The sequence below is a fragment of the Neoarius graeffei genome, chromosome 2, assembly GCF_027579695.1.
Source record: "Neoarius graeffei isolate fNeoGra1 chromosome 2, fNeoGra1.pri, whole genome shotgun sequence".
Lineage (NCBI taxonomy): Eukaryota > Metazoa > Chordata > Actinopteri > Siluriformes > Ariidae > Neoarius > Neoarius graeffei.
The window spans coordinates 1,026,845-1,041,986 of record NC_083570.1 but is presented as its reverse complement, the minus strand read 5'-3'; positions in this window follow the sequence as shown (position 1 = coordinate 1,041,986).

Below are 15,142 nucleotides of genomic sequence, written 5' to 3'. Positions count from 1 at the left end.
TTTATTTAATTTATTTTTATTTTTTTACCACTAGTCATTGGTCTAAGAGCTGTGTGAATATCATAACACACCCTGAATGCATTTCTGCATTAAACTTTTTTATAAATCACACAAAATGGCAGACGAAGCTGTTTAGATGTGCAGCAGCTGCACGCTTCCAGGTCCTGTGGGGACGTCATATGTACCATCAGCCATCCGTCTGTGCTGAAGTTTGGATTCTTAACACGATGAGGAAAGAATAAAACAGAAAAACCTTCCAGTTGTAAATCCTGAAAGAAGAAGGTGGTGGTGGTGGTGTCTCTCCATCATCTGAGTCCCAGCTGAGCTTTATGTACCTTCTCCTATGACCTGTTTGGCTCCTCATAAGGCCTTACACTGCGGTGAACAGTGTGTATGTGTGTGTGTGTGAGAGAGAGAGATTTGGGGAAATGATTACGTGTTAACTCTGTTATTTCACATGTGACTATACTGTTTTGTATTGTTGTGTAGGAGATGTGTTCACTAGGCATATTTTCAATAAAGCTTTCAGGGTTTTGAAAAATGACATGCACCATGTTAATAACTTCCCCAATGAGATCTAGAACCATGAATAATAATTAGTACATAAGTGCGAATTAAGAGCGTGTTCATAATGCTGGGCATCAACACCCAGTGACCATGTTTTACAGTGGTGCTTGAAAGTTTGTGAACCCTTTAGAATTTTCTATATTTCTGCATAAATATGACCGAAAACATCATCAGATTTTCACACAAGTCCTAAAAGTAGATAAAGAGAACCCAGTTAAACAAATGAGACAAAAATATTATACTTGGTCATTTATTTATTGAGGAAAATGATCCAATATTACGTATCTGTGAGTGGCAAAAGTATGTGAACCTCTAGGATTAGCAGTTAATTTGAAGGTGAAATTAGAGTCAGGTGTTTTCAATCAATGGGATGACAATCAGGTGTGAGTGGGCACCCTGTTTTATTTAAAGAACAGGGATCTATCAAAGTCTGATCTTCACCACACGTTTGTGGAAGTGTATCATGGCACGAACAAAGGAGATTTCTGAGGACCTCAGAAAAAGCGTTGTTGATGCTCATCAGGCTGGAAAAGGTTATAAAACCATCTCTAAAGAGTTTGGACTCCACCAATCCACAGTCAGACAGATTGTGTACAATTGGAGGAGATTAAAGACCACTGTTACCCTCCCCAGGAGTGGTCGACCAACAAAGATCACTCCAAGAGCAAGGTGTGTAATAGTCGGCAAGGTCACAAAGGACCCCAGGGTAACTTCTAAGCAACTGAAGGCCTCTCACACATTGGCTAATGTTAATGTTCATGAGTCCACCATCAGGAGAACACTGAACAACAATGGTGTGCATGGCAGGGTTGCAAGGAGAAAGCCACTGCTCTCCAAAAGAACATTGCTGCTCATCTGCAGTTTGCTAAAGATCATGTGGACAAGCCAGAAGGCTATTAGAAAAATATTTAGTGGATGGATGAGACCAAAATAGAACTTTTTGTTTTAAATGAGAAGCATTATGTTTGGAGAAAGGAAAACACTGCATTCCAGCATAAGAACCTTATCCCATCTGTGAAACATGGTGGTGGTAGTATCATGGTTTGGGCCTGTTTTGCTGCATCTGAGCCAGGACGGCTTGCCATCATTGATGGAACAATGAATTCTGAATTATACCAGCGAATTCTAAAGGAAAATGTCAGGACATCTGTCCATGAACTGAATCTCAAGAGAAGGTGAGTCATGCAGCAAGACAACGACCCTAAGCACACAAGTCGTTCTACCAAAGAATGGTTAAAGAAGAATAAAGTGAATGTTTTGGAATGGCCAAGTCAAAGTCCTGACCTTAATCCAATGGAAATGTTGTGGAAGGACCTGAAGCGAGCAGTTCATGTGAGGAAACCCACCAACATCCCAGAGTTGAAGCTGTTCTGTACGGAGGAACGGGCTAAAATTCCTCCAAGCCGGTGTGCAGGACTGATCAACAGTTACCGCAAACGTTTAGTTGCAGTTGTTGCTGCACAAGAGGGTCACACCAGACACTGAAAGCAAAGGTTCACATACTTTTGCCACTGACAGATATGTAATATTGGATCATTTTCCTCAATAAATAAATGACCAAGTATAATATTTTTGTCTCATTTGTTTAACTGGGTTCTCTTTATCTACTTTTAGGACTTGTATGAAAATCTGATGATGTTTTCGGTCATATTTATGCAGAAATATAGAAAATTCTAAAGGGTTCACAAACTTTCAAGCACCACTGTAAGCTTCACATAATGAATAAATCTATATTTCTGTAAGAGTTGAACATCAGGTTGACAGCAGTCTGAGAAAACAAATCCAGCACGAGGGTATGTTGGAGCTGCCAGATCCAAAGTTTATTTGTACAGCGCTTTTAACAATAGACATTGTTGCAAAGCAGCTTTACAGAATTTGAACGACTTAAAACACGAGCTAATTTTATCCCTAATCTATCCCCAATGATGAAGCCTGTGGCGACGGTGGCAAGGAAAAACTCCCTCAGACGACATGAGGAAGAAACCTCGAGAGGAACCAGACTCAAAAGGGAACCCATCCTCATTTGGGCAACAACAGACAACATGACTATAACATTAACAGCTTTAACATGAAGTCAGTTTCGTTGATGTTATAAACTCTTCATTGATGGAAACTTGAGTGCAAAACTGTTCATGACAACTGCAGTCCTAAAGTTAGCAAGTCAACTGTAGTCCTCAGCCATAAAAGCATTACTGTAAGAGTCCAGAGCGTCCTCCAGGTGTGACTTTCAACTGTCCTCATGGGGCCGTCCTCCACAGGAGTGATGCAATGAGACTCCAACCAGACACAGGGCACCAGGATGGATCAGGCAGGTCCGAGGAGCAGAAGAGGTTCAGCATCTCAATCCCAGGACCGACATGTAACTCAGAGGGACAGATTTGGGGGGAGAGAGAGAGAAAAACACAGGTTGTTAGGTATGCCCAATGTCACCTGAATAAGTAGGAACAGTATACTGTACATATTGCACTGAGTACAAGCAGGGACTCCGGCAACTAACTATGACAGCGTAACTAAAAGGGGAGAGCCAGAAGGTAACGCAGGCATGAGGGGCCCCGGGACATAAAGCAGCAGCCACTACACCGTCAACAAACTCGAGTGAGCAAGCAAGTGGGGACTGACAGCATCCATACATCCCAGTTTACCAAAACACTCTGTCTGAGGATCCTCCAGATCTACTCCTTTACCTCATAAACACCATTAACAAAAGGCTTGACTAAACAGATATGTTTTCAGCCGAGACTTAAACACTGTGACTGTGTCTGATTCCCAAACACTACTTGGAAGGCTGTTCCATAACTGTGGGGCTTTGTAAGAAAAGGCTCCGCCCCCTGATGTAGCCTTCACTATACAAGGTACCAGCAGATAGCCTGCACCTTTTGATCTAAGTAGGCGTGGCGGGTCATAGAGGAGCAGAAGTTCACTCAGGTACTGTGGTGCGAGAACATTCAGTGCTTTAAAGGTCAATAGTAGTATTTTATAATCAATACGAAATGTGATTGGGAGCCAATGCAGTGTGGATAAGACAGGGGTGATGGGGTCATATTTTCTAGTTCTAGTAAGGACTCTTGCTGCTGCATTTTGAACTAACTGGAGCTTGTTTATGCACTTATTGGAACATCCAGACAGTAAGGCATTACAATAATCCAACCTGGAGGGAACGAAAGCATGAACTAGTTTTTCCGCATCATGTAGTGGCATTAAATTTATTATCTTAGCAATATTTCTGAGATGAAAGAAAGCTATCCGGGTGATGTTATCGATGTGAGTTTCGAATGAAAGACTGGGGTCAATAATCACTCCGAGGTCTTTTACTGCTGCACGTGAAGAAACAGAAAGGCCATCCAGAGTCACTGTGGAATCAGAAAACTTACTTCTAGCTGCATGTGGTCCGAGTACAAGTACTTCAGTCTTGTCAGAGTTAAGCAGAAGGAAGTTAATAAGCATCCAGTGTCTAATGTCCTTCACACATTCCTCAATTCTATTAAGCTGGTGTCTCTCATCAGGTGTTGCAGAAACATACAACTGTGTGTCATCAGCATAACAGTGGAAACTAATACCATGCTTACGAATAATATCACCCAGAGGGAACGTACATAAAGAAAAAAGCAGTGGACCCAAGACAGAACCTTGTGGAACACCAAACTTTACCTCAGTATGTCTAGAAAAATCACCATTTACATCAACATACTGATAGCGATCAGTTAGATAAGACCTGAGCCAGGAGAGGGCCGTTCCCTTAACTCCCACAACATTTTCTAGTCTATCCAGAAGAATGGAATGATCAATGGTATCAAATGCTGCACTAAGGTCAAGCAACACAAGCAGCGAGACACAGCCCTGATCAGACGCCAACAGTAGGTCGTTTACTACTTTAACCAGAGCTGTCTCTGTGCTATGAAGATCAGGTATATACTGGTTTATATCATGGTCCTTTTCTATCTCCGGTGTGATACCTCAACCCTGCGATGATGTACAAGAGCTCATACCTGTGTTGAATTTTAAGAACTAGAAGCAGTTTGATCATACACACAAAAAATGGCACGTGTGGATGTAATCTGTGGACTATACCATTCAATTGTTCCAAGGTGATCATTGAGAATGGAGATACGCTCACCATCCACCTGCTGTTTTCTGCAGTTATCTAATCAGCCGATCCCTTGACAGCATAAAATCACGATGCATCAAATCATGCAGATACAAATCAAGAGCTTCAGTTAACATTCACAATGTTCAAACATCAGAACGGGAAAAATCGTGATCTCGCAGTGAAGTGTGACTTCCTTTCTTTCACTGTGGCAGTACGGGTGTTGGTTTGAGCCAGATGAGTATTTTTGGTTTGAGTATTTCAGGAACTGCTGATCTCCTCCTGGGGTTTTTACACGCAACAGTCTCGACACAGAATGGTGCCAAAAACAAAAAACATCATCGAGTGAGTGAGTGAGCGACAGTTCTGTGGGTGGAAAAAACAAATGCCTTGTTGATAAGAGAGGGTCAGAGGGAAATGGGCAGGTTTGAGGTGGTTGGAGCTTTTATTTTTTGCCAGGAAGGATATAGTAACTCATATAATCACTCTTTACAACCGTGGTGAGCAGGAAAGCATCTCAGCATGCAACAGGGGAAAGAAGACCATATTGGGTTCCACTCCTACAGCCAAGAACAGGGATCTTAGAATCAAGAACACGTTCCTATTAAAGTAGCCGTGGAGTGTATCTGCCGTAAAGATCCGATATAGTGTGATGGGTCAGACTGAAACTGATAGGAGCCCGTAATAATGATATGTTTGCTCGTTTTATTGTTTCCATCCTACAGTGTGTGTCTGTAACACGGCCGCAGCTCCTCACTACAGCAGGCACCTGTAACACTGACCTGATGGTGGAAAAAAGCTCATGATCATCTCCTTATGTAAAAATCTGAATGATGTGGCTGCCATACACTTTACAACATGTGTATTAATATGGCCCAGTTAATTGTTCAGCAGTGGTGTGTCACTGTTGATGCCCAGGATTGGAACACGTTCCTAAACACAGTGTTGGGAATTCTTCCTTCATAGTAGGAGGAAAATCAATAACACATACTGCAACAAACAAAATCCGGCTGATGTTTGCTCTTTGAACATTGTGATAGCAGCGAACAAAAACCCAAAGGTTGTCCGTTTTGTTCATTTGCTTGTGTTTGAATCAGGAGATTTATTTTCTTGAATTAATTTGCAATAATATATTGGCAATGGAAAGCAGCTGGCCAGTCCCCAGCTTTGCTAAATATCATTCGGTTACTGATTAATTCTGATAAATTCATTACAGATCTATATGCAATTGTATAAACACGGGAACAGAACATTTTGCAAAGTACAACTGTTAGGACTTGGACTATCTGGGCCTCTAGAGGCCGCTATTATTTCCTTTTGTTGTCATGTTTGTTTTGACTGCTAGAGGCCGCTATTGTTTCTGTGTGTTGTGTTTTGTTTTGACAGCCATGTGCCTTTTGTTTTTTCCATGTGCCTTGTGCCCCGCCTAGTCCTCATTATTGTCACCTGTGTTCTATTTAGTTTTGTGTATAAATACTTCCTCAGTTTGGTCCCTAGTCACGGAGTCTTTGTGCTGTGATGGTTATCATTAGCAACTTCTGTTCCGTGATCCTTGCCTATGTCTTTGTGGTTTTTGTACTTTGCTTTCTTGTGGACTTTTTGGACTTTGTATTTACCGTTTTGGATCTTCTGAGCATTTGGTTTTTTGCCCCTTCTTTTTGATTTTTGGCTTTTGTTTTGGCTTTGAACTTTTGGATTTTTATTTTTAATTTTTGCCCGTGTATCTTCTGAGCATTTGGGTTATACTTTTGTTTTTTGCCTTGGATTTTGAACATTGTAAATAAACCGTTTTTTCTACTCTACTTTCACCTCACTCCTCTGCACTTAAGTCATTCCCCTGGTGGCCTAGTGGGGATTTGCTGGATTACTACACTAGCGACCCGCGTTCGATTCCCAGCAAAACCCTAACAACAACAAGTGCACATCTAGTTTTAAAATGTAGATTAGATTCTAAATCTATTAGTTTATCGGTACTCAGGAATGTATTCAGGAAAGATGTGGGCTACTTTAACTCTAATCACTACTACAATCACCAGAAATGTTTCTGAAATATTTCCAAATGATTTGAAAGGAGGGCGGTGCAGTGGTGTAGTGGTTAGCGCTGTCGCCTCACAGCAAGAAGGTCTGGGTTCGAGCCCTGTGGCCGGCGAGGGCCTTTCTGTGTGGAGTTTGCATGTTCTCCCCGTGTCCGCGTGGGTTTCCTCCGGGTGCTCCGGTTTCCCCCACAGTCCAAAGACATGCAGGTTAGGTTAACTGGTGACTCTAAATTGACCGTAGGTGTGAATGTGAGTGTGAATGGTTGTCTGTGTCTATGTGTCAGCCCTGTGATGACCTGGCGACTTGTCCAGGGTGTACCCCGCCTTTCACCCATAGTCAGCTGGGATAGGCTCCAGCTTGCCTGCGACCCTGTAGAACAGGATAAAGCGGCTACAGATAATGAGATGAGATGAGTGTGACAGTTCATATGGGTGGGTGGAGCACAGAAGGACGGCAGGCCAGCACTGAGTTCACAAAACTCTTTTTATTGTACCACTTTTCAGCATTACACCACTCTCCCAGACACTCAGACACACGCGCACACACATCAGTCATCTGGTTCGGGGAAGAGCTCCCTCTGCTCTCACTCTCTCTCCTTAAATAGGGCACGGTCACTGGGGAAGACACACAAACACATTAACATCAGGTGCAGTGATTCTACCACTTACTTTCCCTGACTCCGCCCTCCGGTCACAGACCGATGCTTGACCACACCCCCGCTGCCACATACCCCCACCGCCCGACTCAGGCCGGGCGGCCGTCCGGCCCGCAGCCGACTCCCCCCCCCCTTGACGGGAGAGGAAGTCTGCCACGACCATCTGCGCCCCCGGCCTGTGGATCACCTTGAAGTTAAAGGGTTGGAGTGCCAGATACCAACGGGTGATCCATGTGTTGGCATCCTTCATGCGGTGGAGCCACTGGAGGGGCGCGTGGTCCGAACAGAGGGTGAAAGGGCGTCCCAGCAGGTAGTAACGGAGGGTGAGTACCACCCACTTGATCGCCAGGCACTCTTTCTCAATGGTGCTGTAACACCCCTCATGCACTGACAGCTTCCGACTGATATACAGTACGGGGCGATCCTCCCCCTCCACCTCCTGGGACAAAACAGCCCCCAGCCCTCTGTCCGACACATCTGTCTGTAACATAAAGGGGAGAGAAAAGTCAGGGGAGTGTAAAAGTGGCCCCCCACACAGTGCAGCCTTTACCTCAGAAAAAGCCTGCTGGCATTGCTCCGTCCACTGGACCGGATCTGGTGCCCCCTTTTTAGTCAGATCAGTCAGCGGGCTGGTGACGTCCGAATAATTAGGTATAAATCTACGATAATAGCCAGCCAGCCCCAGGAACTGTCTCACCCCCTTTTTGGTCTTGGGCCTCGGGCAGGCCGCAATTGCTGCTGTCTTGTTAATTTGGGGACGCACCTGCCCGTTGCCCAAGTGGAAGCCCAGATACCGTACTTCTACCCGCCCAATCGCACACTTCTTCGGGTTGGCTGTGAGACCCGCTTGCCTCAGCGATCTAAGGACGGCCCTCAGATGTTCGAGGTGCCTCGGCCAGTCATTACTATAGATAATAATGTCGTTGAGGTAGGCGGCTGTATAGGTGGCGTGGGGGCGGAGGACCCTATCCATCAGCCGCTGAAACGTAGCGGGCACCCCAAACAGCCCAAAAGGAAGTGTGACAAATTGGTGTAAGCCGAACGGTGTGGAAAAGGCCGTTTTTTCCTGAGATAATGGAGTCAAGGGGATCTGCCAATAACCCTTTGTTAAATCCAATGTTGAGTAAAAGCGAGCCGTGCCTAGTCGATCGAGCAACTCATCAATACGAGGCATTGGGTACGCGTCGAATTTAGACACCGCGTTGACTTTTCTATAGTCTACACAGAACCGGACCGACCCGTCGGCCTTGGGTACCAAGACCACTGGGCTGCTCCAGTCACTGTGGGACTCCTCGACAATGCCCATTTCGAGCATGGCCTCGAGTTCTTCCCAAACCACTTTTTTCTTGTGTTCGGGTAGCCTATAGACCCTTTTCACTCACATGACCTTCGTAAACGCGACCGCCATTTTGGACATGAAGAAATAACAGTTTATGGCACAGACCCTTTCGGTTCTCACTCATCTAGCTGCTACAATGACTGCTTAGACTGCAACAATAATACCTAACACACATTTAAGTATCCGTCGTAAAGACGTGAAACTCGTCGAGTGACGAGTGTGTTCATTGATAAGCTAACACAATCTAAAAGTAGACATACCATCACACTGCCCTGGCGCTGTGTACAGTTTACCTTCTATGGTTTGTGCACTCACTATTTGCCATTACTTTCTCCAACCCAGTGTTCGAACTATGCCGATATTTTCGGGGGGTCCCTTTTTTTCCCTTGGGGGGGTGCTTGCGCTTGTCTCAGAGCGCGGATCTCCAAACACATGAGAAGCCTATCTTACGCACATATCACGCGGACTCCACACACGCATCGCGTCTGAAGTCATAACTCATCAGGGGAAATCGTGTCCGCATTGGCATGTTCAAAAAACAACCTCGCGTCAACAATGATACCACACGCAAGAAAAAAAAAACAGTCGGGCTACTCAACACATCTGATCCACAGCAGCACCAAAGCTTCACTGGAAATCATGTCAACAACCAATCTTCCATTTCAACACGCGTCAACAAACATGAACGAATCGGTCAGGCTACCGATTCCAAACCCACAGCAGACGAATAATTAAATGCATCTTACCTTAAAGCAGAATCGACCACAAAGGAAGTCTGTTGGCACACTTCCTTTCTACTAGTTTGTGTCCCCAACGGCAGCAGCAGTCGTTTTCATATCGGTTTATTTTATCTTTGATGTAAACACAACACTTCGGATATGCAAATGCTTCCCGTTACACACGATTGCTATGTCAATAAACATCATTTTGCCAATATTTTAGGGACCATCCATCTTCTCTGTCGGTCAGCATCTGTCGGGATCCGATAAAATGATAAATCTTACCTTGTGTGTTGATGGTTACTACATCCAGGTGCACAACAATATAATGGCATGATGGAAGTCTTGCTGAAAGTAAAAACTTTCTTTGATGGCTATATTCCTTTCGATGCTTCGCTGTCGTTCCTCGTTGTTGGCTGTGGTAGACTACTGGTAGTTCATGTCCAAAATGGCGGCCGCGTTTGTCGTGACGTCACGTGGGAAGGGTCTATAAGGGCGGCTACGCACTACCACCCCCGGGGGCGTCTCAATGTGGTGCTCTATGAGGTTGGTGTGGCCGGGCAGGGGTGAGAACTTGTCCGAAAACTCGGTCTACAACTGGACAACCTCCGCGAGTTGGGTCGGGGAGAGGTGGTCTCCACAGGGGACCGGAGAGGTATGTGATGCCAATGTTCCCTTTTGAACCTCCGGCCCCAGCTCCGCCTTCTCCGGAACCACTGACACCAATGCCACGGGGACCTCCTCGTTCCAGAGTTTGAGCAGATTGAGGTGGTAAACCTGTAGCGCCCCACCCCTGTCCGTTCGCCTCTCCTCATAGTCAACGTCCCCAACTCGCCGTGTGACCTCAAAGAGTCCTTGCCACTTGGTGACTAATTTGGAGGTTGATGTGGGCAACAGTACGAGTACCTTATCTCCCGGTGCGAACTTCCTAAGGCGCGTACCCTTGTCGTACAGGCGGCTTTGTCGTTCTTGGGCCTGACGCAAATTCTCCTGAGTTAGGTGTGCGAGCGTGTGGAGTTTTGCACACAGGTCAATAACGTATTGGATTTCATTTTTACTTGGTGAAGGTCCCTCCTCCCAATTTTCCCGCAGCACATCTAGAATGCCGTGCGGCTTACGTCCATATAACAATTCAAATGGGGAGAACCCCGTGGAGGCTTGGGGGACCTCTCGCACTGCAAATAGCAAGGGTTCAAGCCATTTATCCCAATTACGTGCGTCCTCACTTACGAATTTTTTAATTATATTTTTGAGGGTGCGATTGAACCATTCAACTAAACCGTCCGTTTGTGGGTGATACACGCTGGTGCGGATCGGCTTAATACCCAACAACCCATACAGTTCGTTCAGTGTACGTGACATAAATGAGGTGCCTTGGTCAGTCAGAATCTCTTTCGGGATTCCAACTCGGGAGATGATGCGGAAGAGTGCTTCCGCAATACTGCGTGCTGAGATATTGCAAAGAGGCACTGCTTCTGGGTATCGCATTGCATAGTCCACCAGAACTAATATAAAGCTGTACCCTCATGCTGACCGATCTAATGGCCCGACGAGATCCATCCCAATTCTTTCGAACAGGGTCTCGATTAACAGCAGAGGGCGCAAAGGCGCTTTTGGAATGGCCGCTGGATTTACTAACTGGCATTCGCGGCACGCCGTACACCACCTATGGACATCACCGCGAATCCCTGGCCAATAGAACTGGGACATTGTTCGGGCTAGTGTTTTATCCTGCCCTAAGTGTCCAGCCATGGGATTAAAGTGAGCCGCCTGGAATACCAATTCCCAGCGGCTCTTTGGGATCAAAAGCTGCGTGACTCGCTCTTTAGTCTGAGTGTCTTGCGTCACTCGGTATAATCTATCCTTCATAATTGCGAAGTAGGGGAAGGACGGGGTGGCGTTAGGCTGGAGTATTTGACCATCAATTACTCTCACTTGGTCAAATGCATGCCGCAGAGTCTCGTCTCGCGACTGCTCTAATGGAAAATCTGCGAGGGATTCCCCAATAGAGAGAGGAGGAGCCGGCGGCTCCTCACTCTGACGCGGAGATGACGTAGACGGCTCTGTGACAGCTGCTCCCGCCAAAGCGACACTGGGACCTCCCCCTGTTAAACTATGGCAGGACCCACCCTTCACTAGATGACTCATTAACTCCCCAAATCCCAGCCAATCAGTCCCCAAAATTATCGAGTGGGTAAGGCGAGGATTAACCGCCGCCTTCACTATAAATTTTTCCCCTCGAAAAAGAATGTGGACCGACACTAGAGGGTAGTTGTGAACATCCCCATGCACACACAACACCTTCACCAATTGTGCTCCCCCCAATGCCTCGTCTTGCACCAGGCTTTGGTGGATTGAGGTCTGATTACAACCAGAATCTACCAACACCTGATATGTATCCCCTTGGACACTCACCGGTATGCGATACGCTCTGGCCCGATCGAGGGTGGCTCCTGGCGCGTCGGGGATCCAAACCACCGCGCCCACCTCCATCACCGAGCACTGCTGTTGGAGGTGGCCCGGCTCCCCGCAGCGCCAGCAAACCGGCCCGGGCTTCCTCTCTGCACTAGTGCTCTGGGGCTCACTCACCTGAGCTGGGGGAGAGACAGACACAGAAGGGAGAAACGGGAGGGCACTGCGGGTGCGGCGGGCTGGCTGAGGTGGCGCCAGCCCCCGCCTCCACGGTGGGGGAATGGGGCGAGGAGGAGACACAGGAGGAGGGGGAGAGAGAGAGAGGAGAGGAGAGAAGAGGTTGTCTGCTGTCCTGCCGTCGGGACAGCCGCCAAATGGTCCTCCGCCAGCTCGATTGCCTGATCCAGCGACGCCGGGCGGTGGCACTGGACCCACTCTGCAGTTCCTGCTGGTAAACGCGCGATGAACTGCTCCAGTACCACCTGGTCGATGAGTCCCTCGGCGTCGTGGTTGTCAGCCCTCAAACACTGCCAGCAGGCGTCCCGGAGTTGCTGGCCAAACGCGAACGGTCAGCCGACTTCCTCCAAGCGCAGAGCGCGGAAGCACTGACGTTGTTGCTCGGGGGGTGCGCCCCACACGCTGGAGGATGGCCCGGCGAAGGTCCGCGTAGGCCAGCCGGCGGTCGGCGGGGAGTTGTAGCGCGGCCAGCTGCGCCTCTCCCGTTAGCAGGAGGAGGAGGCGCGCTGCGCGCTGTTCCACCAGCCACCCCGAGGTCTAGGCTACCTGCTCAAAGAGCGTGAGGAAGGCCTCGGGGTCATCCTGCGGGCCCATCTTCATTAGGGTGAGGGGGAAGGGCCTGCGGCGGTGGAGTTGGTGGACCCCGCCGACGCGAGGAGGTGCCGGAATGCCCGACGATCTTCCTGTTGCGCCAGCACCAGGGCCTCGAACCGTTGTTCTTGCTCCTTTCGGAGGGCAAACAGCGCCTTGTGCTGGCTCTGTTGGGCCGTGGTGAGGGCGTGGATCAGGTCTGTGAAGGGGGAGGACTCCATGGGGCTGTTCTCTTCTGTGCTCACTCCCGGGTTTCAGCACCACTGTGACAGTTCGTATGGGTGGGTGGAGCACAGAAGGACGGCAGGCCAGCACTGAGTTCACAAAACTCTTTTTATTGTACCACTTTTCAGCGTTACACCACTCTCCCAGACACTCAGACACACGCACACATATCAGTCGTCTGGTTGGGGAGAGAGCTCCCTCTGCTCTCGCTCTCTCTCCTTAAATAGGGCGCGGTCACTGGGGAAGACACACAAACACATTAATTAACATCAGGTGCAGTGATCCTGCCACTTACCTTGCCTGACTCCGCCCTCCGGTCACAGACCGATGCTTGACCACACCCCCGCTGCCACAATGAGATTTGAAAGGAAAGAAGGATTGAAGGAAGTTAGAAAGAAAAGTGTTGGGTGTAATGACATACAGATCCACAACATGATCACAAAGTAAATACTGACACTCATGCATTAGTGCACAAGAGTTATTTAGTTTGTTTGGCACGGTGGTGTAGTGGTTCGCACTGTCGCCTCACAGCAAGAAGGTTCTGGGTTTGAGCCCAGTGGCCGACAGGGGCCTTTCAATGTGCAGTTTGCACATTCTCCCCGTGTCTGTCGGGGCTTTTCCACTACCAACGCGGCTAAGTTGGGCTGAGCCGTGCGGTGCTGAGTTGGGCTGAGTCGAGCTGAGTGGGGCTGTTGGGGTTGCATTTCGACTACAACCGCGCTGAACCGTGCTGGCTGGAAGTGGGTGGACACATTGGGTGGAGTTAGTGAAAGTGGGTGGACATCACGTGATGTCGTTAGGCGGCGCAAACAGTGACATCAGTGACCTTTTAAGCGGTAGTCTCACGACCCGGATAGTAAACAATAAACATGGAGGACATGGAGTCGTTAGTGTTGCTGGTCTTGGTGCTGTGGCTTGTTGTCACTGACAATGCCAACAGATACTGGCAAGAGCGTATAGATGAGGCGAGGCGCATAAGGCTTCAGAAAGAGAGGGAACTTCTTCAATTCCTTCTCAATGAAGACGACGAGGACACAGACGACACGGACAACACAGACACAGACGATGGAACAGTTTCTGACATGGAGTTCGAGCTCGCTAGCAAGAGACAACGTGTAATGGTGTTTACAGATCCCAGCGTGCTTGCGGGGCGTGTGTGGGCATGTGAGGACACTCCTCCTCACCAATCAGTGCACAGGGGAGTGTCTCCTCACGCCCCTAGCCCCACTTGGCTCGGTTGGGCTCACTTCAGCCCCACTCCAAAACCGTGCGAGTTTTGGGTGCTGAGTAAGGCTGAAGCGAGCTCAGTCGTGCTGCTCTGAGGTAGTCGAAACGCGAGCCGTGTTGGGCTGAAGTGAGCTGAAAAAGGGTAGTGGAAAAGGCCCATGTGTGGGCTTCCTCTGGGTGCTCCGGTTTCCCCCACAGTCCAAAGACATGCGGTTAGGTTAATATGAGGCAGCTGTGGCCTGAGGTTGGCCTGAAATGCCCTTGAGCAAGGCACCAAACCTCCACTTGTTCCTTGGGCGCTGTAGCATCGCTGCCCACTGCTCTGTGTGTGTGTGTGTGTGTGTGTGTGTGTGTGTGTGTGTGTGTTCACTGCTTCAGATGGGTTAAATGCAGAGGTTAGATTTCACTATCGTGTTCAAGTCTGTTCTTGAGTGTACGTGTGACAAAGACTACGTTCAGACTGCACCCTGAAACGACCCATATCCGATTTTTTTGCCCATATGCGACCTGTATCCGATTTGTTAATTGACAGTCTGAACGACACAGATCCGATTTTTTCACATGCGACCCAGGCCGCTTGGATATGTGGTCCTAATTCCGATGCATATCCGATATTTTCACATGCGACTGCAGTCTGACCGGACAGGTCGCATTCATGCGACCTACACGTCATCAACAAGAGACAAACGTCACTATTCTGCGTTGGCTAATCCCGCCTCTTTGGTGGAAAACAACAACATTTGTACAGTTTTCAGAATTTAAATAGACTTTTATAGAATTGATCAAGCTAATGGTGGATTTGGTAGGGACCTGGATGTTGATCTGTTAGCCTGATTAAATAAAACAGTTTCTATAACTGATTTATAACTTAAACCATCCTGGATTACAAGATAAGATTGTTCTGGAAATTTCCAGTAATTTGACACCTTCGGTCTCATTAGTCTGCTGCCCACATTAATCAGATTATTGTGTGAGTTCCGCCGCCGCCACAAAAACCACATCGCCAGGTCTCGCCTCATCTCCATCGCAAACTGCACTGGTGTTTCTGC